Source organism: Harpia harpyja, chromosome 7 (assembly GCF_026419915.1).
Source record: "Harpia harpyja isolate bHarHar1 chromosome 7, bHarHar1 primary haplotype, whole genome shotgun sequence".
Classification (NCBI taxonomy): domain Eukaryota; kingdom Metazoa; phylum Chordata; class Aves; order Accipitriformes; family Accipitridae; genus Harpia; species Harpia harpyja.
In genome coordinates this window covers 9,370,100-9,394,372 of record NC_068946.1, presented here as the reverse complement: position 1 = coordinate 9,394,372, position 24,273 = coordinate 9,370,100, and the positions used below count along the sequence as shown (strand labels likewise).

Below are 24,273 nucleotides of genomic sequence, written 5' to 3'. Positions count from 1 at the left end.
CAGAGGAGGATGGAGGAACAAAAAGGAGGGAATCACACCTAAGATGAGGAAAAAGAGGTGCCCAGGGGTGGGAAGGGGAGGGGGGGCAGGAAGGAAGGACTGCATCAGCAGACACAAGTATCAAGGGAAGTTTGAAGAAGGCGGCAGCTCAGCTTAGAAAAGCCCCTGCCACAGCCCTGCAGGGAAATGTGCAAAGCATCTTCCCCTGTTGTTTCACACCCCTCAGCCCTTCTCTGCAACAGTCCTTGTCTCCAAGCTGTGGTAGGGTTAACACTGCTGCAAGGCTCTCAGAGCTGCCCCATCTAGCAGAGGGCATCGTGGTGTGCAGGTCTTGACATGGTCCCCCAAGAAGGGGTAGCGAGCTGCCCTGGGCATCCCAAGGGACATCCATTCCCCAGGCTGTGCTCTGCTGGATGTAGGTAAAACCCTTCCAATTCCCTCCAGCTGGGCTCTGGGGTTTCCCAGTACATCCTCCAGCCTTCCTGTCAGCATTTTCCCTGTTTAATCTTCATGGTGGATGTTACACAGAGAAGGGAAGCAAAGAGCAGCCCATGCTGGTAGGATGCAACCAGTTTTAAGCCGGCACAGGAGGATGGTCAGCCAAGCAAACCTGCAAACCACAGCAGCGGCTTCCTACCCACAGAGCAGTGCCCAGAGCTTCAGGACCCTTCCTGCAGGCTCCTTTAGGGCCTTATTGCCTGGCATGGAGGAGATATCCACAGCCCCGTTCCCGGCAGGAGCATCACAGCATCCCACTGCCCAACAAGAGGGTGCCACATGCACCAAAAAAAGGTCGATATGAACCCTCCCTCCTTCCCCACAGCTCCCTCCACTTTCTCTCTGACCCTCCCGATACTGGCTTTTCTCCCCTGCTCCCTTTCACGCTTGGTGCTCCCTTCCCGCTTATTAACTCTCCAACCCGCCCGAGGAAATGTGCCCCCCACGACAGCTCTGCACAGAGGATTTATGAGCCCAGCTCTCAGGGGAAGGAGCCTGGGCATAAATCACAGAATATTTAGGAAAGTGATCTACATTTATTACACTTAATACTATATTTAGCATGTCCAAGAGGACCTTATAAATCAGAGACAGTGCAGAGCTTAGTACAGGATCCTGGGGGAACCCGTCCGCTCAGTGAATGTGTGTGAAGTCTGAAATCAGCAAGCGCAAATTTATGTTTGAATTCTTTGCTAAGTTTATTCCCCTAATTAGGGCTGCACATCATGCTGATGGTTTCCTGAATTGGGCTGGGGATTCGGGGCCCAGGCTCACTGCCTCTCCCCACCGGCAGCTTCTCCTCACACACACCGGCTGCACTGGTCCATCCTCCAGGACCGTGCCAGCAAAGTCTTTAAGCATCCATCACGCTGAGAGATGACAGCACCGGACGGGCGATCGTTAGTCTTCTCGTAATCCCAGGTTAATGCACCGTGCTCCAGCTCAACATCAGCCCGTTGCTGCAGGCTCCTGAAAGAGACATAAAGTCCTCTTGTATTTCACAGAGAGCCCCGACTCTGGCTTGGCCCCTGTCTCCTCTCCTGCTTCACTGGTATTTAACACTCCATCATCACAGGCCAGATATATGCCTCCCCGCCAACTGTGCTGGACCAGCGATTTGTCTTCATCTCCTTTGCAATCAGAGCTGCAAAACAGGTAGCTCCCAGCCTCTTTTCTGGAGCCCAGCACCTCTGCCACAGGTTTGGGCTCAGGCAAGGGGAGGCTTGATAGCCTGGTGATGGACTCCAGGGAAATGGGGGGGTGAAGCCCATAAAGCCTTGTCATCCTCCAAAATTGATATTTCTGATGGCAACAGAGGTCTGTCAGGTAGTGGGGAGTCTGGTCCCTTCAGAAGGAGGACAGACCTTCTCCAGCTGGTGCTGAACCGGTCATTCCCACCCTGCTTCTCCTCCCACCTGCATGAAATTCCCAAGCCAGTAGATAAAACCAGCAAAAAAATAGCACACGACTTTTTTCCAGCTGAAGCGTCCCTGGAGAAGTGAGTGCTTAGGAGAGCAAAACCCTCAGCCACCTCTCCCCAGCCCCAGTTGATCAGGACACGCTGGTCCCATGGCGTGCACAGGTAGGTACTTTGCACAGGTGCACGCTGCTGCCCACGCAGCTCCAGGGATGGTGGTGGCAGCTCATGGCAGTGGCCAGGTTGCCTCCCGCCAGCTCTTGGCTGAAGCTGGCTGAGCATTGTCTCCAAAATAACTGAGTGAGAGGCACAGGTTGCTAACGGGAGCAGCTGTCTTGCTTCCTGACACAGTGTTTAAACCCAGGTGGATGGAGAAAAGCCCCATGCATTGTTCTCCTGGTGCTGAGAGGTTTATGGGGCAGTTCTGCTGCTGACGCACTGACGGCTGGGCTCCCGGGAGGACTGACGGGTCCTGGGCAGAGGCGGCTTGCCAGGGGGGCCAGGGCAATGCACGAGCTGAGCAGTTTGAAGCTGGGACTTGATGAGCGGTGAGTACAGCATGGAGGAGTGGAGTCGTGACCTCAGGGCAGCTGATCCTTGCAGGCTGGATGCTATCTCCCATTGCACTTCACAGGGGATGCTTGTCCCAGCATGGGAGGTTAAGGGGCGCCCAGCACCACCCTGAGATAACTGAGCACTCAGGAGCAGCAGCTCAGCCAGGTTCATGATCCCTCTCTGATGATGTGAGGCAATGACTTGGTATCAGAAGAGACTTCAGCACCACCAAGGAAAAAGTGTTGCCCATCTAATGTCTGGGCACAGAGACCGTGAACCACCCTCAATGAGCATCCCCACTGCCAGTGGGTCAGCCCTGGCTCCCAAAACAGGCGCCTCCAACCTCAGGCACTCCGGACATGCCATGGCAGTGCCAGGCAATGCACGGGCTGGTGCAGCACTGGGGTCAGCAGAAACATTTCCTCACCTCGCTGAGGTCCTCGCACCCCAGCCAGGCGCACTCGCATCGGCAGCCAAAGTTTCCCTCCTTCCCGGAAAGCATTGCTGCCCATGGCCAGCCCCGCGGCGCCTGCCCGCCCGCCTGCCCAGGAGCCATGGGACCCCACGGCTGGGTGCATGCGTGTCAGTCCGTCTGTCTCCTCTCGCGACTTTCCAGGAAAGCCGCTGTGATTTACGAGCCGCGGACAGTGCTAGCTGAGTGCTCAGGAGGGCTTGATTACAGTTTCCCAGAGGAAGCTGTCTGTTTGGAGATGGCAAGGTGACAGGGTTTATACAGAACAGCACAATGTGTCTAAGCAAAGCTGTCAGCCAGAGACGGATGAAGTGACGGAGAAAGCCCATTACTTCATTCACACCTCAACAGGCAAACAATAAAACACTTACACACAGCAGCGGCCGCAGGGGGGGAGGGGATCCCCCAGCCCCTGCAAAAAGGCAGCAAGCTGCTGTGGAGTCATTTTCTGCTCTTTGGGCTCAGCACGATGCAGCAAAGGAGGGGACAGAGGGGAGAAGCAGCATGGAGGGAAGATGTTTCACCCTTTGGAGATGGGCATTTGTCCCCAGGGTGATGTGCCATGTTGCTGCATTGGACCGTAACAAACCCGATGTGTGCACCCACTTGAGCAGCATCATCATAAGGCTGAGCCTGAATGAGGGACCCATCCTGGATCATGCACAAGGCACCCAACCCAGGATGCGAGGTCTGCAGGGTGGCTGATGATCATACCTCTCAGGGTCAAGAGCTGGCATGGCCCCGAGACTGGGGACATGAAAGGAACGGTGTGCTGAGCAGGCATAGCCCGACCTGTTGAACCAACTGGCCATTTTAGCCCCAGTTGACCTGGGAGCAATATCTGGATTTGCACAGAGGCCACCACCAGCTGCCCATAAACTCAGAGCTCTTGCTCTCAGCATGCAGGAGCACCTCCACGGTGACCTGCTGCCACCAGCCAACCCACCTGCATGAGGGAGTTGGTTGGGGCACAGTCGGCAGTTGTCAATGAAGAGCAAGTGGCGCAAGAAGACTTGGCAAAATGTGTGTTTTTCTTTCATCAAATCACCTCACACGGACCTGCAGGTCACTGATCCCAGCACATGGAGAAAGCTGTTACCCTGCTCCCTTAGGACAACTACTGCAACAATGAGAGGGGGCAGAAACAGCACCCCAGCCTCCCTTCTGCACCTCCTGAAGCAGCCATGGAGAGGAGAAGGTGGAAACGTCTGCTGCAATTTGTGCAATAACCCATCTAGTTTGTAAGAGCACTCGGAAAAGCCTCCAGGTCCCTGAGTAACCAGAGCTGCCCCTGACTGGAGGATGTCCCACGTGGAAACGCCACAGCTCATGGTGAAACCCCAACACATCGCATGCTGGATGGGGAAATGATGTAATGCTGGTACCCCAGGATGCAACACCACCTCCTCATTATGTTGGTTTTCTGAGACATGCACTGGGCCCTGCTTGTTGCTGGATGGCACCGAGGTCTGGTGAGAAGTCAGGCAGAGCTGGGTCAACCACACAAAGCCCGGGATAGGCAGCAACCTCGTGCATGGTGAAATAACAGGACAATAAAATCAACAGGGCTCACGCTGGGACATGCTCACTGTATGTCCTTGGCTGATGTTCAAGTATCTGAAAATAATGACTCAGGATGCGATTCCTGTTAAGAAGCCTATTTTGCTTTCACTAGCTGTGTCCCAGCTGAGCGGGCCCCTAAGAGAATGTACATCCATCTCTCCTGGGGTTCAGCGGGAGCTGAGCTCTGCTAATGCTCCTGCCTTGAACTCCTTGCCAGACTAAGCTCTCCTCAAAAGCAGAAAATTAATTACCTGGCTGGCTTATGGGCTTTTCACAGGAAAGAGAAACCTCTGATGTTCTCACTGCAGTGTTGGGGATGGAAAGCACCAGCACTGAGGATTGTTTATCAGTGTTACATGCCAACGACAAGCTCACATGCTAGAATTTTCTAGGAAACTTTGCAATGACCAGTCAAGGACCCTTAAAGTTCAGCCTGCAAACTATGCCACTTAAAGCATAGGCTGGCAATTTTAATGACAGAGACCCTGGCCATTGTCTTGTGGTTGGAAAAGCTATCCTATACCAGTTTAACAATCCCCCCTCCCTGTGTGGGAGAAGCTAGCCCAGGAGAAAGAGGTTTTCTTACTTTCCTTTGCTGGGAGATATTCCTAATACAATTTCTGTAGACAAGAGTGCTGAACGTGCTATGGTGGGTGCTGATGATTTGACTCTGCTGGATTTTGCATTTTCCATATGTTTTTCTGCCACTCTATTGCAGCATTACTGGCTGTATATATCACATGCTTGAGCACAAAGCTGCACACTCTCCTCTACCGGGAGCTGGAGCTACATGAGAAGTTTCTCCTCTTCCACCATCTCCCTGCAGTGAGGAAATACCATAGGAGGGACCCTTCATCTCCTCAGCATTCGATCTCCTCCTCTGCACCAGCACTTTGTGGTTTCCTGCTCTTCAGTTTTCTCTGTGCTATTTATTAGCAGGACTGTCCTAGTTTGGTTTTAGTGGGCAATGTGACAACGCGCACAGGCACATGCCCTTCTCCTGTCCCATGTCTGCATGGTTGCGAGTTGCTTCTTTGCAACCTGTTCTTCAGATCTTTCTAGGGAGGAAAACTGCTCTGGGGGACGGGCCAAATTGCACCTCCCTGGCACCGCCCTAAGGAGAGGGAGATGCAGGCAGGAGAAATCTGCAACTGGGGCTGTGATCTGGGAAAAGCTGGGGAAAAAACTTCTGGGAAGAGAGGTCGCAGATATACAGCCAGTCCTCAGAGATGAAGGAAAGAGAAATGTTTCCTGGGGACCTCAGGGACATTGCAGAAATCAGTGCACATGAGCAAATTGGGTCTGCCAGCCCAGCAGGCAGAGGGAGTGTTGTGTACAGGCTGTCAATCTCCCTGACCCACCACACATAGCTTAAATGTTGCACTTTCACATAATTTCTCAGGGCAAGCTACTTAGCTTTTTAACAGTAATCAGAAGAGGTTTGAACAATTTCAGGCTCAAGTGTCTTGGTTTTTCAGCTTGCATCAGGTTTACAGTCACAGTCTGCAGCAAGCCGACAGTGCACAGTAATAGCAAGTGCATTGCTCTGGAGCGGCACAGTATCTTTGTTTGTTAATTAGCCAAGGTTACTCATCACACTGAGTCCGGGTGCAGTGTTGAGCCAACAGAAAACACACTCCCTCCACGCTTTTTCCATTCTCTCTGATGGAGTTTTTTGGGAGAGTTTCAGATTTAAAAAAAAAAGAGAATTTAAAAAATCATAAGTTTTGGAAAAAATCCCAATCAAACTTGGCAGCAGAAAAATGATATTTCATAAAAATGGGATATTTTGAAAGAAAGCTCTTTATTTCCAAGGAAAACAGCACTTGTTCATAATAATTGTATGGGATTACTTCTGACCACATTAGATCAGGACAGCCCTGCCTGGTGATAGGGGCCGGCACAACCACCCAGGGCGGTGCTGGCCCCACTCTCCACCACAGAGGAGGCCTGATGTGCACCCATGCAGGTGCTTTATTAATGAAAAATGTATTGGAAAATGAAAAATGATCCCTCCTCCCTCCCCATCCCTCCCTCTCCCTGCCAGCAGCCAGCACTGTGCACACGCCTTAACATCTACAATACTGGGGGCATTGCAGTAGCTGCTTTTCTTGCCCAGTTTCAGTAGGAAATATGGACTTTCCCAATTTACTGCTTGTTAAAACCCTGCTTATCGGCATCTTTGTCTGTGCTTTTGGAAAGCCTGGCACCCCTGACAGATGAGCTCAACAGCTTGCTCTCGGCTGAGTTGCCACAGTGTGACTGCCACAGACAGCTTCGTGTTTTGCAACTCCACAGCCTGAGCTGCCGAGCAGGATTGTGCAACCTGTGTACAAGACGGCATCTGTCTGGAGTTGGAGCAGCCTTCCAGCCAGGGGAGCAGACCGCACGCTCCTTCTGGGCAAGGGTGAATCACCCACCTTGCTTGGACCAGCTAAACTCGGGATGCCTTCGCCTGATATGGATGCTTTGCTGAAGTGCTTTAGAGTTCAGAGTGAGCAGGGTAATAGCTTTTAACCAGTTATTTCTCTAAATCAGTGTCATGTTCTTAAAGAGTAAGGTGCTACATGCAGAAACCCACAGTGGCTACTTTTTGCCACCTCAGAAACCCTTTACAGAAAAAACCCTTGACTGCAGACAGCATTGTTTTGCAGATGTGCAAAAATCTCCTTGGAGAGCAGCTGTTACCCAGCTCTTCTACCTGCAAAGGTTGCAGGAAAACATATGTGGGCTTTTCCTGGCCAGCAAGGTGATTTTTTTTCCACCCGCCCAGCCAGGCTAGCAGTGCTTTGTAGAGTAGCTGTGTGTGCACCCAGCGGAAAGGGGTTCCCACACTAAGTGATGCTGTAGTTTTACAGGAAAACCAACAGCATTAGGGGAACAGATCACATCTCTGCCTTTAGCTCCCATGCTGGTGGGAGCTAATCCTTTTCTGGCCACTGTGACTTGATGTGCCCCAAAGTGTAATGTTTCTAGTGTCTCTCACTGCAGCATCTTTAAACTGTGGGCACGATGGGTGGCAATTTGCCTTATTTCATAGTTTGTGGCTAGATCCTGGCTCCCTGTTGAAGAAATAATTCTAGAGAGGGAAGGAAGAACTTTCAGAGCCGAAGGGCAAAGTTGCAGCCAGGGTCAGGGCAGAGGTACAGATCAACCTGCACGATCTGAGCATACACCCTAGGAAAAAGCAATGAAGCTGGGACATGTCCCCTCCTCCGGGGCCTGCATCTCACTGTATCATCTCTTCTCTCACCTCTCAGTCACACCATGGGGGAGCTTCTGTTTATCTTGGATCTGAATATCTGGGGTGCTGCAGGAGGGGCAATGTCCCTTTGGCCTCATCTGACCCCTTGACTGCACCAGGAAGCCCAGGCTGGGTGTGGGATGTGCAAGCTCCATGCACTGCAGTGGAAAATAGCGTTACAAAACTCCCGGCACTGAGTTTTGGTGCTGTTCCAACAGGACATTCGGATAATGGGAAACTGCAGAAATAAATCTGAGTCTTGGCTCTCCACAGCCTGGGATCTACCCAACTGGCTCCAAGAGATGGGCTGGCCTTACAGCACCCACAGCCCAATGGGATCAGAGGCAGGGGCTATCATCTGAAGTCTTTTGCTGCTCTGCCCCACTTGCCTTCTCCAAAATAATCCCAGATTCTTGGAAGATAAAGCCCTCAAAGCTCCCTTGATCTTTTTAGTTTGGAGGTTGTTTCTTTTTTTCCTTCTAAAAGTTCACTGTTTTCAGAGGTTTCAGCTGTTTCTTTGGATCTGAAAGTGATGAAAGAAAGGAAGCAAACACCAGGGAGCACTTCCAGCCACTCTGAAACACCAGTCTGGGTGCACACTATAATCCAGTCCCCTCAAACCATTGCTCTTCCAGCCTCAGTATCTTGCACACACACACTTACCTACAGCTCCCCTGCCTTGGCCTGACAGTCATCTAGCTGGAGCTCAACATGGGATGAAGCTGTTCTCCTGCAGACCTTACAGCTTGCACTGATCCACCAGGCAAAACCCAATGGGAGGTCTCAGCTCTAGAAGCAGATTCAGGCACCTGCATGTCCTGTGCATGAAATGCAGCACTCAGCTCAGGTTGGGCAGCATGCTGTGATGGGACACAGTAGGAAACACCAGAGGCAGGACAGTGCTGGTGCTGTCTGCCGTCTGGTCTCAGCACTGTCTGCCAAACTGTGAGGAGGTTGACCAGAGTTGGAGACAGCCTTCTGCACTTGGCCCAGGGACCAATGATTTCTCTTTTGATCAGGAAGGGGTGCTTTTCTTTGGAGCACCTCTCCAGCACATATGTTCTCACTTAGGGGTCAGAGAGTTGCTTGACCTCCATAGGCAAGGGTCTGACATCCTCAGTTTTGCTTCTCTCCAACAAGGAAGCTCCTCAGGGAGCAGTGTAAGCTGTACGTGAGGCCCTTCCTAAGACTTTCCTCTGGTGCCAGCAGCCTACAAAACCAGTCTTCTGGTTACAAGCCAAGTGCTCTAACCAGTAGACTGTCATGCAGAAACTGAGCAGCGTCACCACCACTCAATGATGGGGTAAGACAGAGTTTCTGTTTGGCCAAGCTGACCTCAGGTGAGACACAGTCAACTGCAGATGTTGAGGTGCCGGGTACCCAAACAGAGCAGATGGGGACACCCCAGATGCACATCAACCTCCCCAGCCTTTTGTTGAGTCTAACCTTCATGACCACCAGACCACAAAAGCTTCCCAGAGGCAAAGAGCACCCCAGTGTGCTGGCAGTGCCCAGACAAGTGGGGTCTCTCAGAGGGCAAACAACCAACACTTGAGCAGTGTCACTCCACATCCAGAAGAGACAGTTGGGAAGTAGTTATATTTCTGAAAACCTCCTGCGTTTAGTTATTTTTGGCTAACTTAGGCCAAAGAGGTTAAATGAAGCTGCAGCCCAGCAGTAAGTGCTGTACTTCCCAGAAAGATGAAGCAGAAAGATGTTTTTAATCAGAAACTACAGAAGAAAGATGCTTCATGAGTAACCTAAGGCTAACGAGCCCATCTATCAAGTCTGGGAGCTAATAATGTGGCTGCAGTGGAAATCTGAGGGTGGGACTTGGGGCAGGTCCCAAATGAGTCATCTACCGTGAGACAGGATGCTGTCATGTGCTGAGCATCCAAACTGGCACAGCAAAGGTGGCCCAGTGCTGCTGGCGTTGATAGGGTCAGATACCGGGGGAACAGATGTGGGCAGAAAGTGGCAGGATCTGGGAAGTCTTAGGAGGTCTCCGCAGTGCTCCAGGAGGACCAGGAATTCGGCTGTATCTTTCAGACTAAATTCGGCAGCTCAAAGGAATACGCTTTTAAATTTGAATGAAGTTGCATCCCAAGTCCTTGATCTGCTTGTAAAGATACCTGACAACTTACAGGAGGGGGTTGGGGAACAATGTATTTTCTTGTGGGGCTATTATATGACCTTTTCCTGGTGCATGATCTTCAGCGGGTGATGGTCAGCAGAAAAGCCAAGCTGCTGGAGATGATCCTTGGCTGCAGCTGGATGTCAGACACCTCCTAGGAAACATTCCTGGAAACAAACAGAACAAAAAAGATTTGGGGAAAGCATGGGGTGTTTACCTGGGCAAACCACTGCAGAAGCACCCCATCTCCATGCAGACCAGGCTTGGAGAATAGAGCCATTTGAAGCCAGTGTAAAACTCTCCTGACTTGTCCCTGTGTTACTGGGGACAAGTGCAGGATGTTTCTGGGAGCAGAAAGTGCAGATTTTTAGGATTCATGTGTGGAGCATGATGCTGGGTTAGAAGCATCAGGGAATAGAGCCGAAAAAGGCACAAATGGCTGCTTTTTGCAACAGTGGGGCTGGGGACTCCCCAAGGAGCCAACATTCTGCCTGCGAGAATAGGATGAAGGAAGAAGCAAATAAATCCCTTTTGCTCTGGCCAGGTGGTTTCCTTTTGACAAATGATGGCTGTGGGTCAGGCAGGTCTGGTTTTACAGCCCCCCTGTGCCAGCCTGACATGCCCATAACTCTGCTCTGGCAGATTACTGAAACGATTGCTCATTCTGCAAGGAAAGCCAGAGGCTAATTACAGCGAGGCATGTAACACGATTCCGGTGTATGGAAGTGCTCTCCAGTGTTAGCTTTCCACGCACTGCCCAGGAGTGCATCTCAGTGCCCTCTTTTACATGCACATCCCAGGCAGCTTTCAGCAAGAAGAGCCATGAGGCTCGCCCAGCATCTCTCAGCCAACTGTACTGCATCCCATATCATTTGGGACTCACATATACTTGACAGTGAGACCACGGGAGATCTGGTAATTGCTGACAACAGAGAGGGAAAACTGTCCAGGTGATGGGGGCAGGAGGACTGCAGTGGGAGGTGAGCAAGAAGGAGGTCCTCGGACACTCGCTCAGTATTGAAGCATCTCTCAGTGGCACCACAGTCTTCTCTGGTGCATCACAACGAGGGCCAAAGCAGAGCTCCTCACTCAAAGGCGATCTCTGGACCAGGGCATGAGGAACTGGTAAAGGATCAATGATGAAAAGCAGCTGGGTTGGTGCAGATCCCGGTCTGTGAGACAAATGTTAAATGATGGACATGCCCACAAATGATGGGCATCCAGACCTGCCACAGCCAGGCTGTCCCAGCCCAGCCACCTCCCTCCTCCTCGCCTGCTGCAACTCCCAGCCAGCTCTGCTGAGCCCTTGGCAGCAGCTAGTGCTCTACCCACCTGGAGATCAAGACGGCCCATGCAGGGGGGAGACATCCTCCATGTTGGGGATCCTGGATTGTTTCTTGGGATCTGGTTGCTCCCCGTGCCAGCAACAAGATCTCCTGAGCTCCAGATGAAGGGTACGGAGAGACCCATGCCAAAAAAGGGAGGAGAGTCCCACAAAATGCCCTGGCGCCGTGCTCCACAGCAAATCCCCAGCTGAGCTGCGGCAGTCCCCCGCAGAATCGATGCTGAACAGGACATTAACGCAGCATCCTCAGGCTGTTTCTGGTCCATTTGTCCAAGAAGAAACCATCATGGATGGTCTTCAGAGTCCTGCTCCTAACATGCACTCAGGGTCTCTGGCTCTGAAGCAGGTTGATGGCTGGAGAAAAGGGGCTTCTGTGGGAGCAGGGAGAAAACCAACACCTCCTTACTGCCTTGCTGCAGAGGAGCTGGGGGAAGCAGGGCTGGCTCGGAGGCCACAGCATCCCCGGTTGGCGGAGACAGACCTGTTCTCCGCCACCGCTCAGGAATGTGGCTCGAGGTGGAGCGGCAGGTGCTGGAAGGAGGGTTGCAACCAGTCTCACCCTCCAAGAAAAATACCAGCCCCGCTCACCGAGGGGAAGGAGCAGGAGCGGCCTCTGCACAGCCAGATTTATGGGCCCCAGCAGGCTGGAAAAAATCCAGTGAACATTTCAGCAAATCCAGCCTCCGTCAGAAGTTACAGAGTGATAGGTGTAAGTCCCCGCCAGAGCTGCAGCTGCTGCCCCTCCTGAGCCAGCCCCGGGCAGCCAGTGAAGTCACCTTCGCACCTCGGGTTGCGGGGATGGTGATGGGGTCAGTACAGGCGGTGGTGAGTGCACCACAGGCACCGCTCCGCCCGGGTTTCTGCAACAGGACAAGCATGGGCAGCGGCTGGGGGTGTGCAAGGTACCCCCAGCACCTGGAGGCACAACTGAATGGATGGGGCATTTTTTCAGAGGATGCATGACCTCAGCTGTGAGGAGCATGGGGCTCATTTACAGAAAAAGGGGGAGATGGGCCTATGTTGACCCCAGTATCCCGTACGGTTCCCGTCTGGGCCACCCTCTCTGGCAGGGTCCTTCAGGGGTCACTCCCTGTTTGCAACCATTTCCTATTGCTGATCAAGAGTGCCCACAAGGACCATCTCCCTGAACCCCACGGCTTGCATAGACAGCTTGCCCCTTCAGGCAGGAGATTACTGCCCCTTCCAAAGAGCTCACGATGGCATATGGTCACCAAGCCTTGAACAGATGAGCAAAAGGAGGAAAAAAAAAACCAGGGAAGATTCCCTTTAAAGTTGTTAACATCTCCATTAATGTTGCCTAGTGCCAGGTCTCAGCCCTCACCACCCTGCTTGTCCTTATCTGCAGACAGCAGGCTCTTTGGGACAAGGCCAGTCACCTTGAGTTTAGAAAGCCACACTGAGAGTGATAAAAACATAAACTTTCTGTGGCTGGGAGGGGCCACCACTTCCCATCCATCCTTTCACCAGCCCCATTCATGCCCTTCCCGCCGCATCTCCACATCCCCGCATCCCCAGAGAAACTGCCCCCCCCAATATCTCCAGGGCTTTTTGCACAACAAAACCAGCCCTGATCTTGAGATAATGCCTCTGTCCCAGCATCTGACTGGGAAACGATGGAAGGGAGACAAGCCTTGCACAGACCCAAAACTGCTGTGCACCCTTCCCACCCATTATGCTGCAGAGGAGGTGTCCAAAATCCCCCAGATCCTCAGCAGTCTCCAATGAGGGGATGAGCAAGGACCCTCCTGCCAGATCTTCACTGTCTGAGACAGATAATGGTCCAGCTGCCGCCCCCATCTCCACAGAAACCCGAGCACCTGTCCGGAGACACGGCTTGGTGGCAAGGAGTCCTCAGCACACAGAGCATGGAGAGGATAAATCAGCCACCCCTGTGCCTGCCATGGGGATGATTTATCAGCTGGTTGTGGAGCCCAGGGCAGTCGCCTGTTGCAGCAGGGCTCACCGGGAGAGGGGCTGAGGCAGGAGGGAGGGTGGCATGGGTCAGCCAGCATGGGATTGATAATGGGGGGTTCTCAATGGGGAGAAGCCAGCCCCATGTCCTGGCACCCTGGGCAGCACAGTCCTGGGGCAAGGATGCAGAAGAGGGAGCAGGCACAGGAGGTGAAGCAGCCCCTTTGCTCAGTGTTGCTGTGCCATGGAAGGACTCACTTTCTCTTGCTCATCATCTCAGAATACCAGGTTTTTGCTTGTTCTTCCCACAGCCCGATTCTCCCTCCCAAAGGACACAGTTCGGGGGTGACTCATGGTCCTTTATCTGCGCAGAGGAGCCAGCATCTCCTTCTAGCATCCCTGAAGCTAGGCAAGCCAAGATGCTGGGGCTGTGGTACCTTTGGGGTAGAGAGCAAGGGCAGAAGCATATGGAACGTGCCTCACATGCTGACCTCTGTTATGAGAGCATGAAGAAGAGGGAGGACTGTACAGCAGTTTTTCTGCATCCCCATGCCTCTCACGTAGGGCCAAATCCCCTGTGTAATGCCCCAGGTTGGTACCCAGCCCCACTCCCATGCAGGACCCTGCCAGAGCCAGTCCTCAGTCCTACTGCATCCCATCCCTCCACCCTCATACCTGGAGCCGTGCAGGACTGGTGTTCGCCTGGTGTCACCCCTGGGTTCCGCGAGAGCCGTGCAGAGATGGCTGAGCCTGGAGTCACCATATCCATGGAGGCATGCTGGGCTCCCAAGCTGGCCCAGCCCCAGTTTCATCTCCCTGCTGGAGCCACAGCAACCCTCCGACCTGGAGCCCAGGGTGAGACTCAGCACGCCAGTTCAGGGGCTTTTGCAGGTTTTATAGTGCCCTTTATCTTAGCTCTGAAGCAGACTGCGCTCAGCCAGGCCAGCCCCTTTGGAAAGGGCTCCCACTTCGGTTTCCAAGTGCATCCGTCCATTTTAGCCAAGTTTCCTAATGGAACAGAGGTCATGGGATAGCACTCTGTGCATCTCTCTCAGCCCTCTGAAAGCTTGCCCAGCTTCATGTCCAAACATCTAGTGCAGTTCTCAGCGATATGATGTTCCTGGGAGATTTTTGGGAGGAGGGTGGAGAACCTAAGACTTCACAGATGCCTGTAGGCTGCATGCGGAAGTTCAGGCCTTATTTACCAGCAAAGGATCCCCATGGAGTCTGTTCCTCCAGGCACAGATAACCGGGAAATCCAGCTCCAGTGTTTCTGCTCTTCCTAAATGGCTTGTTCTTCATTCAGGTTCCTCAAACTACCCCCACAGATAGCCCTCCTTGAGCTTCTTGCTGCAGGAGCAGCAGAGATTCAGGAGCTGCCAGGAATGGAGATGCTTGTGAAGAACAGCTTCTGTGAAGCATGGCACAGAAGTATCCTTCCCTCTGTGCGAGACCTGCTCCTGGCCTCATCGGAACCAGGAGTCAGCCCCAGCCACAGGTTTTGGAGCTGGTTCCACCTCAACTGTTCACTCTGGGCGTCTCTTTCCATCCATCCCTCTGCAGCATCCCCCTGTCTGGCTCCACCTCTGTCTGTCCCTCTCCTTCTTGGAAAGAAGCACTAGATCAGGAAGTCTGAGCACTCATCTTTGCCCCATGGGCTGAAACTCCTTCTCTGCCCTGGAGCTCTCTCATGCAACCACCTCTGAGCATCCCCTCCTTCCTTGTGTCCACTAGACGTGACAGAGGGACAACAGGCACAGGCAGACCCTGGCATTAACAGAGATCACTGTGGTGGATTACCATCACCAGCTTTCAGGAGTCACCCTAACACCCAAGGTAATTCAGCCTCAGGACAACGGGCTGCCTGGTCGAGTTGGAGTTGTGTTGGTGGTAGGTAGAAATAGAGACAAGAGGGTCCCCCCATCCCAGGAAGGAGGACAATTTCTGGGTTAGGTGTTGCAGAAAAGATCAATGCTTGCCTAGGGAGGAAGACTGCTGTCTGGAGGTATGTGTGCCTGGGGTTGAGCATGAACAAATGATACAATTGTCAAAAAAAAATGGGTTTGTATATCCTGAAACTCTTCACAAACACAAGCTGAACATATGCAGTATTTTTCTCTAGGAAAAATATTTCAGAGCAACTAAGCAAGGAGGGAGAGTTGTAAAGCTGATGGGAGATTGGGCCCATCTCAATGTCTCCCTGCAGACATCTCCCCTGAGATCAGGAATCCCTGGGGGATTCCCTAAGGGGAACACGGATACCCTCGTGCTGTCCATGCCCAAGGGTCAGTGTTTAGTGGGACATGGAGGTGAGGCGGTGACAGGACCAGTGTGGGGACTTGCACATGACAGGGGGGCTGTCAGGCCAAGGTTGTGCATTTCAAGATCTGAATATTGTTTAAGCAAGTGAAGAAGCCAGATAAAACAGCAAGGCCTTGTTCATTTTTATTTATTTTTTTAAATCTAATTTAAAAGCTCGTTACCTTCTGTAAAAAGGGGGTTTTGAAGTCTTTGATTTCTCCCCCTGGGCAATCTGTAATCCCTCAGCTAAGTCCTGAGCCCTTTAATTAAGACCTCAGTCATTTAAATTGTTAATGAAGATCCATTGGGGGACCATCATTCTCATTCCTGATTTCATCTTGTGCTTGTTAGAGGCTCCTGATTAAAATTCATCATCTCAGAAGATATTTATAACTCTCTAACTATCCTTAGACCTCATTAATTCATAGCCATCTGTTTGGAAAGAGATGGAGGGACCTAAAAGGCGCCAGGCTGGATCCAGAGCTGAGGTAACACCGTGTTGACTGACAGATGACAATGTTGGCCTCTGCGAGAAGAGCAGCCCCGCACAGTATGTGAAGGGACACAAGGCTGCAAAGGGATGCCATGAGGGTAAGACATGAAACCAGACTGTTCCTAGTGGGGCAAAAGGAAAGATGGCCAAGCAGCCACTGGCCAGATGTGCCAAAGAGGAGAAAAACACCCTCTCACATCAGCGTCTTGGAGTAGTTGGAGATGTTGAGCCATAGGAAGAGACCACCCCATGACTCCTTCTGTGTCCCACTGGCACACGTGGGTCCCGCCTGTCTCAACAACCCACCAGCGACATGGCCACTGTGCTCCCCAGGCTCTGGGTCATACAGCCTGGCTGCCCTGCTCCCTCCACAGCCTGCCCAACACTGAACTCCTCTCCTGAACCTCAGTGAAGCTCAACCAGCCTCATGGACCTCACCCCTGGATGGACCATGGAGTCCTTTTCCCAGCAAAACGCCCCAGGGTAAGATGGAGGAAACCCCAATGCTACCAACCCTTCTTCTAACCCATGCCTCAGTTTGCTTTGCTCTGGGCTTTGCCTCTTTCTCTCCCACCATGTTCTCCTTTGCACCACTGAAAGCTAAGCAGATCTGCCTCTCCCACTTCTCCTCCTTTGCTATCACCCACATGCTGCCCTTACCTTTTCCTCTCCCCCATCCATGCCATTTCCCATGGCTCCCTCTTTGCTATTCCTCACCATCCCACCAGTCCTAAAGTTTGCCATGACTCTGCTGATCTGCTGCACCAGTTGTTTCTCCCCATGTTCAGTCTATATCTGGGTCAGGGACCAAGCCCAGGGATCAGAACCATCACAAGAGGTTTCGCTGGAGTCATTTGTCCCCTGGACCCAAAAGGAACCCTTTCCTTTGGGATACCCAGTGTTTTTGCTTAGCCTTATATTCTCTTGGTTTGGGTCAGCCGTTAAATAAAAATGCCCTATGAAAATAGGAAAAGAGTTTTGTTTCAAGGTTGTCTAATGAAATACTCCAGCACTTCTGAAATGAGACATTTTGCCTTGGAAACATCTAGCAGGACAATGCTGACATTTTCACACACATCCAAATGACTGAAACCTGAACTTACAGCTCCTTTTGGTCCTGCTGAAACTCCATTTTTGGTGAATTACAATGCATAAAAGGTTCCAGCTGGCTGCTCCCACTGCTGCCCTACAGCCCAGCTGAGTTTTGGGACAAGTCGTCCCGGGCCCCTTCCACCTTGCGTGTCACCACCAACACTGCAACAGCAGTGTGCAGCTCACAGCCGTGTTGATGATGTGTGAGGCAGAGGAGAGCCCTGCTTCCTCACATGGTGGCTGAGCCCAGCTGGCTTTATAGCAATCCCTGCATCATGAAGCAGGAAAAAATTCCTGGGTTGCTGTGGACAACAGAGGGGGTAAATAAGGATGATAAATGCATTTTGAATCTCTTTGCCTCTAGACAGACACATTTAAAAGTGACCTGCAAGGGACCTTCCCCTTTTGGTCCCAAATAATAGAAGCTCTGAATGGGTTTTAACACTGGGTTTATTCCCCTTCTGCTTTTTTTGTTCCTATTAGAAATTCAGGTCCTTGTGCAGGTTCCTGAATGAGTGAGTGCAATGAGGATGCAACAGGAGGGAAGAGTGAACACAAGGGAATGAAAAATGGTTTTTAAACACTTTCCAAAATGCCCAGCTTTTATCTGGCTAGAGTGGGAGAGGACGCTGTTTAATGCAGTTTGCTTTGTGCATGACAGATTTATTTAACTCCAACAATTGTCTCACAGTTCAGAGAAAGGAAGCCTTTGTTGAAGTTACAACTCTCCGTGGCAAGCAATCTCCATGCCCTTGCTGGAGCGAGGCCACTTTGCATGGAAGAATGAACGGCTTATTTGGGGTGGGTGACCCCAGAGCCCACTGCCTGCCAGGAGGCATGATCTGGAATGGTCCATCTTACAGCAGCTTCAAGCCTCAACTCTGCCCCTGGTAGCCAGGACGGCATCACAACTGCATGAGTCCAGCCCAAAGAGCAGGGGGTCTCTTAAGCAATGGAAAGACTCAGGGTCTGGGACAGAAATCCCTGGCTGCTACCAACTTCTCTTGAACTTCCCAAAGGGACATACTTATGTTTGAAGTCGTCCAGGCAGCATTTGAGTAAATGATAAGTGATGAACCCATTATTTTAGTATCAGAACAAAGGGTGACCTCCCATCCACCTGGGTTGACCAGAGCTAACGACACAACCTCAACAGGTTCCCAGTGTGGGAAAGGTCTTGGCAAGCTCCATGGGGACAAAGCTGTCACTGGAGCCTGGCTGCCTGGAGCTGGGTCCCAGGAGTATTTGGAAACAGGGGTATTGCCTTGGATCCAGGACTACTGAGCAGAGTCCCTGCACCTACAGGACTTTTCTACCTTCCCCAGGTCCATGGAAAGGCATCAGTTTCCAAGGATCAACTTCATACATATACCAGGGAGTCCCTCAGCCTTTCCCTTTGGGCTTCTTTGCTCCACGCTAGGCAAGGGCTGATTGTTTGGAGAGATATGGAAAAGGGTTGTCAAGGATAGTACCCTCCAGCTCCTGTCTTCTGCTAGCAACAGGACTACCTGTGTCACGGGGGAAGGAGCAGTCTTCTGCTAATGGGCACAGCACCATGACAGGTCTCATCCAGCCCTAGCAGAGGACAGAAATCTCACTCAGGTCAATAAAAATGAACACCAACAACATCTTTCCACTTTTGGACACCAAAAAAAGCCAGTGAGGCAAGACAATGCTCTCCCTCAGCTCTTCCCACACAGGGCGAGATGAGCTGTGGATGAGACCCAGCCACCTACCATTGGCCATCCCACGCAGATGCCTGGGGTCTGGTGGTGCACATGTGCAGTGCAGGGTGGGTAGGGCCCCCACACAGCCCACGGGCCCCCACGCAGCCCAGGTGTCGTGGCTGGGACCCTACCACACCTATGCGGTGTGGGAGCAGACACCGCAAGTCATTGCCTCCCTCTTGTGGGCAAATTTGGGGAAGGACAAGGGGAGCACCTGGGGAGCCCTGGCTGGCACCCACAAAAACACCCCTCTTGCCCCATTTGCCTCACCAAATGGTGAACCCCCGCCAGGCATGCTGCACTCTCCAGCATCTGGGAAAACAAATGTGTAGAGCCCCAAAAGGCTCATATAGCCACAAAAACCCTCGTGGTGGGCTCATATAGCCAAACAGTGACCCCCTGATGGACTCGCACAGTCAGATCTTGCTCTCTGCCGGTGCAGATACTGAGACTGAGCCAAATGAGAGGAGCAAAGTATGTGCGACAGTGCGGGGACCACAGTCTTGGGCCATCTGTAACAGGCTGCCTGACTCTTGGGTTGGTGAAGATTGGGCTCCACCACAGGCAGAGCAAGATGGTCAGCGTTGGCCTGTGCACAGGAGAAGAAACCATTCTGTCCACTGCGATGACTGACCCACAGAGCATTTGGGAGCAGACAGCAGCGAAGAGCAGAGCAGCTTCTCCACAGGACCTGCTGGCTATACTCTGATATATCTGTGGTTCCCTGCCTAGAAACCTGGGTTGCTCCAAGCCCTGGGAGCTTCCAAGCCTTTGGGAGGCCGTCTGGGTCCCCACATGGAACTGGAAGGAAAAAGGGAATGGAGGTCCAAGGGAGCTATTAAAATCCCCTTCATGGGCACAGTGGGTGGCAGGATATTCCCAGCTGCTCCCAAAGACACTGAGATAGCCCCGAGGGATGCTTTAGGAGGCCTGAGGATGAAAAGAAAAAGGCTGAAAAGAAATAGCCAGGGGAACTAAGCAAGAATATGCAAACTCAGCTAAGACCTGCAAGGAAATGATAAAGGCCAGGGAAAAACAGAGAAAAATAACACTGCCAAGAGGGCTACTGGGAATAAGAAGGAATTTCACAAATTGCAGCAAAGGGAAAGCAAATACAGTGTGAGTCAGCCCATTAATAAATGAGAGGGGAACGCAAATTAATGAGAATTCAGAAGCAGCTGAGGTACTGACCTGCTTTCAGATTTTCTATTGCGTTCCCAACACAACAGGGTTTTAGGAGCCGTTAACCCTTTCCTCTTTACCCTGCAGGACTGGGCATGATATTGGTCAGTTCAGGAAGGCTGGGATTTCCAAAGGAGCCTGTGGCACTGCAGCGGCCTCCTTCAAACTCCTTCATGCACTTGTGCAAATCTTCACCAGAGCTGAATCATGAGTGTCCATTAATATCTATCTCAGCTGCCATGCTGCCATTGGCACCTTTCTCCTGAAAACCCTCATTCACATGTGGCTGGGCTGATAGGAGAGCCTGGGGAAGGTCTTCTTTCCCACATGCCCCACACCTCTTCTTCATTCTCCCACTCTGCTTATTTTGTCTATCAATCCTATTTGCTTTGAAGCTTTTTCCCAGCCAACTAGAGTCATGAGTTCACATGGGGGACCAGCTCCTCTTTCCACTCCATCTATCAACTGCCTGGGAAGTGTGGGTCTTAGCCAGTGTAAACCAGTATACACTGGTTTTACACTGGATACCTCCATTGTGGTCATGGGAGGGTTCTCTGATATACCAGCACCCTTTGGCCAAAAGCAGAGAGGGTCAAAGCATTTGTTGTTGATAACACAGATCGGTGGGATGTCTGCTCCATTTATCACTGTCTCTTTGGGAGGTCCCAGCACAACCTCTCTGCTGAGCGGTAGCAGATTGTTTTATGGATCAGCTCCTATTTGATGATGCATTCATTGATCTTCACCACCATCAACGTGTGAATTTCTCATTCCCAAACTAATCTGCATCATTCCAGTATCTACCAGCACCTGCCTTTTAGTCTGAACTTTCCCCTTCTGCTCTCAGCAGCATTATTCGCAGGGCAAGGTCCTACTCAGCCAAAGCAGCCTCTGAGTCACACTGATTTTTGTCCTTCACTTCATAGCAGCCCAAAGACCCTTCACACCAATCATCCTGCCAGGAGACACTTAATGACTTTCATATCCTGATTTTGCAAGGAGAAGCCTATTTCCACGCTTGTTAGAGGCAGCAGAATTAGGGAAGCCTATAGTTAAGTTGTTACGGCCTCTGACAAACTTTCACTGTCCTGGCTGCAGTTTCCCAGGCTGGATGCCTGCTTACACTGAGTAGCTTAAGAGCATTTCAATTAAACCAGCACTGCTGTCAGTCAGGGAATGGAAACCTGGTTTTGAAAACCATTTGAGGGCACTGCAAATGATGCAAGAGTCAGAGAGACTGCCAGGGAGATGTGCCTAGACTTCCATGGGTTTTTTTTCTTCTTCCTTATCTGAGTCCTTAAACAAATGCCCATTTGTCTTCCAAATTACCTGGAACTTGCACTTTCAAATGCATTTTATAGGTCCCTCTCCAAACTGGAATATGGACAGGTAGACGGTCGCACACTGAGTCCCACCTTCTCTGAGGGTGCCTCTTGTCAGGTCCATCTCTACAAGCACTTGACCTGCTGTTGGGATTAGCTGCCACTGGTGGAAGCCCTTCTCCAGAGTCCGAGCTCTGAGTAATGACCAAATGTGAAGGAACAGGATCCAGGCCTGAATATAAATGGGCAGAGAGGTATAGGATGGGGACACTGGACTCAGTCCTCCTCCACTCTGTGCTCAGCCTTTCCAGCCCAAAGCACTCAAGAGGGTGTTATACCAACTTCTCCCCAAGGTTTGGCTGTCCTGGATGTCCCACCTCAGCTCCCCATCACCTCAGCATGGAAGATCTTCTTGTGCTGTGGACATGACAGCTGCCAGGACTACTGTTCTGTTTGCTCCTTTTCCTCCTCATTGAGTTTCCACCCAGGCTTCATGCAGATGTGTCTGTGGTGGTGCTGGTGGGGCAATGGATGCAAATATCTGGTCTGTGGGTGTTAAGATGTCTCCTTGGTGCCAAACTGGCTGAATTTGGGAGTCTTGCTGTAGGGGCTGGCTTTCTAGCTCAAGTAATTCAAGCATTTATCTCAGATGAGCACAGTGAATGTGAGCATCTGCCTGCCTCTGTGTGTATACGTTTGTGTGTGTACATATAGGTCTGTGCATGTCTGTCTGTGTAATGTATTCCTTAAGAGAGGTTTCAACCTCTCTTACCTCTAAGCACAATCCAGCAGCAGAGCACCTTGTTCATAGAGGCTGTGCAATCTCCATCCTTGAAGGATTTCAAGACCAGATTGGATAAAGCTCTGACGAAGCTGACCTAATCTCATAGGTGATACTGCTTTGAGCAAGACATTGAACCAGAGACCTCCTGAAGGCCTTTCTGACCTGAACTATCCTGTGATCCTGTGGTCCTGTGCATACAGGAATTGCACATAGCATACAGGATTGCATATAGCAATCAGCCTAACAAACGATATGGTTTCTTTCTACAAACTTTGCCTTGCTTTTACCCTTAGAGCGTGACAACACCAGCAACAATTGCACTCCCATGTACTCATCATGTATTTGTGCAAGGTCAAAGGGTCTGTGTGCAGCCATGCAGCCAAGTTGCCATGAGTGTCAGATGGAGCTTGTCTGGGCTGTGCGCTTGTATCCTGTATTTTTAACCTGACCTCCACTTGACCTTAATGTCTGCAGCTACAACTGGAGCCTTAGAGCCAAAAGCCTCCCAGAAGCAGTGGTGGCGTTCCAGTAAGACACTCCAAATTGTTTCCAAACAGCTATTATAACATGCACTGTCAGTTCAGAGCCAGTGAGCATCCCTGTCCTGGTGCCAGGCCAAGACACAGAGCATGAGGTGCAGAACATGAATGCAGAGCCTCAGAGAAGCCAGAGGACCTGCTTGGTCCCATTTGGTTCCTTTGGGGTTTGCATTGCACCAGGAACCTGTCCATCCAGCCCCTCTCCTTGTGCATTTCACAATTTACCCAAATTAAAATTTCCCTGCCCTCCTCAAGAACACACTTGGCCCTCACTCCTGTAAAGCCTGTTAGAAAGGCGCCCCAGAGGTGGCTTTTTAAGGAGCAAGACCCAGAAAGAGAGTTAAGCTACAGAGCAGATGATAGCTTTTCCTTCGCTCACATCATCTCCCACCCCAACCATAGCCAAGCTAGGCACAGAGCACAGTTAGACTTTGAAATAGCGTGGAATTGGCTTAAGCTGCTTGCAATCTTGTTTAAATATTACATTTGTTAATTTAGTTTATAGGCCTTCTGCTTTCGGGGTGCTTAAGCTGCTTTCAAAACAGTCTGTCAACTTTTTTCCTCTGCAACTGGGAGGATTAGAAAAGGATTTTTATTTGAAATGAAAGCCAAGAGTTGTAGTTATTCACAAGACTCCAGCATCTCAGGTTATTAGGGAAACAACTACTGGCTGAAATCATGTGCATTGGCAGCACCTCAGCACACACCAACACCCACATGTGCTCATGCTCAGGGGTTTGTGTGAGTTCCCAGCTGTACTCTGGCACCTATAGGATTGCCAGTCACAGATGTGAAACAATTCAACCATCTTTAAAACATCAGGCTCCAGAAATCATGAGACTGGCTTAAAAATCATGATTCTTTAATAGATGCTTTTTATTTGTCTCCAGCAGCCAGAGCTTTAAGGAAAATGCTAATTTTAGAGAGACTTGCAATACTATTACCCAGGTTGGCAACGTTACACCTGATAGAGCTAGGAGTGCAGCCGCAGCTTCATTCTTGGGTTTTAATGCTTTTCAGAGCTTCCAGAAAATTTCACTTCTTGGATGAAAACTTTCCACTTTTGTCATATTTCCATTTGCTGTTGTTGATGTTTCTCCTTAATGTTAATGCAAAATAGCTCTGGATGAAACTAATTTTCTCTCATTTTCTCCCATTCTCATTTTCTCCCATTCTTCTCATTTTCTCCCATTTTCTCCCACTAAGCAGTGCGATGCAGTTGTCCAACCTGGTTCCACACCCATCCAGCCACCCATGGTGGACAGGACCCCTCAGCCCAAGGATATCTCAATGTGGCCAGAGATGCTCAGCAGAGGCAGCACATGTCTTGCTCTTCCATTCCCTGAAATCACACCAGCATGATCAGGGCACGTGGGGAATAAATGTAAAACTGCAGCTGAACACCCAGCCCTGCACAAATGTACCCAGGAGGCAGGATGTAACTGAGACCTGGCTCTGCCTCCTCTGCTCCTGCACTGTCACAGGTGGGTCTCACAGCAAGGTCTGGTGTTAAGGCAGTGTTTCCTATTATAAAACACTGTTTTCAGTTACTTACATTTCACCAGACTTTAACCGCCGGGCTATTTTCCATCTCAGCCAGCTACAGAGCTGCCTGCCTTTATAGTCACTGGAGAGAAATAGGGGCTTCTAGGGAAAAAATCACATCATCCTGA

At 51.1% G+C, this 24,273-nt stretch overlaps 1 long non-coding RNA gene across 1 annotated transcript; it reads right to left on the bottom strand.

Annotated features, from left to right (window-relative positions):
* Positions 1-1,134: 1,134 nt before the first annotated feature.
* Positions 1,135-14,528, bottom strand: LOC128144488 (uncharacterized). The gene is made up of 3 exons (XR_008236098.1): positions 13,836-14,528; positions 9,894-10,050; positions 1,135-1,467 (listed from the first exon to the last, which is right to left on the bottom strand). It is a non-coding gene; the product is annotated as an uncharacterized LOC128144488 (long non-coding RNA).
* Positions 14,529-24,273: the final 9,745 nt, after the last annotated feature.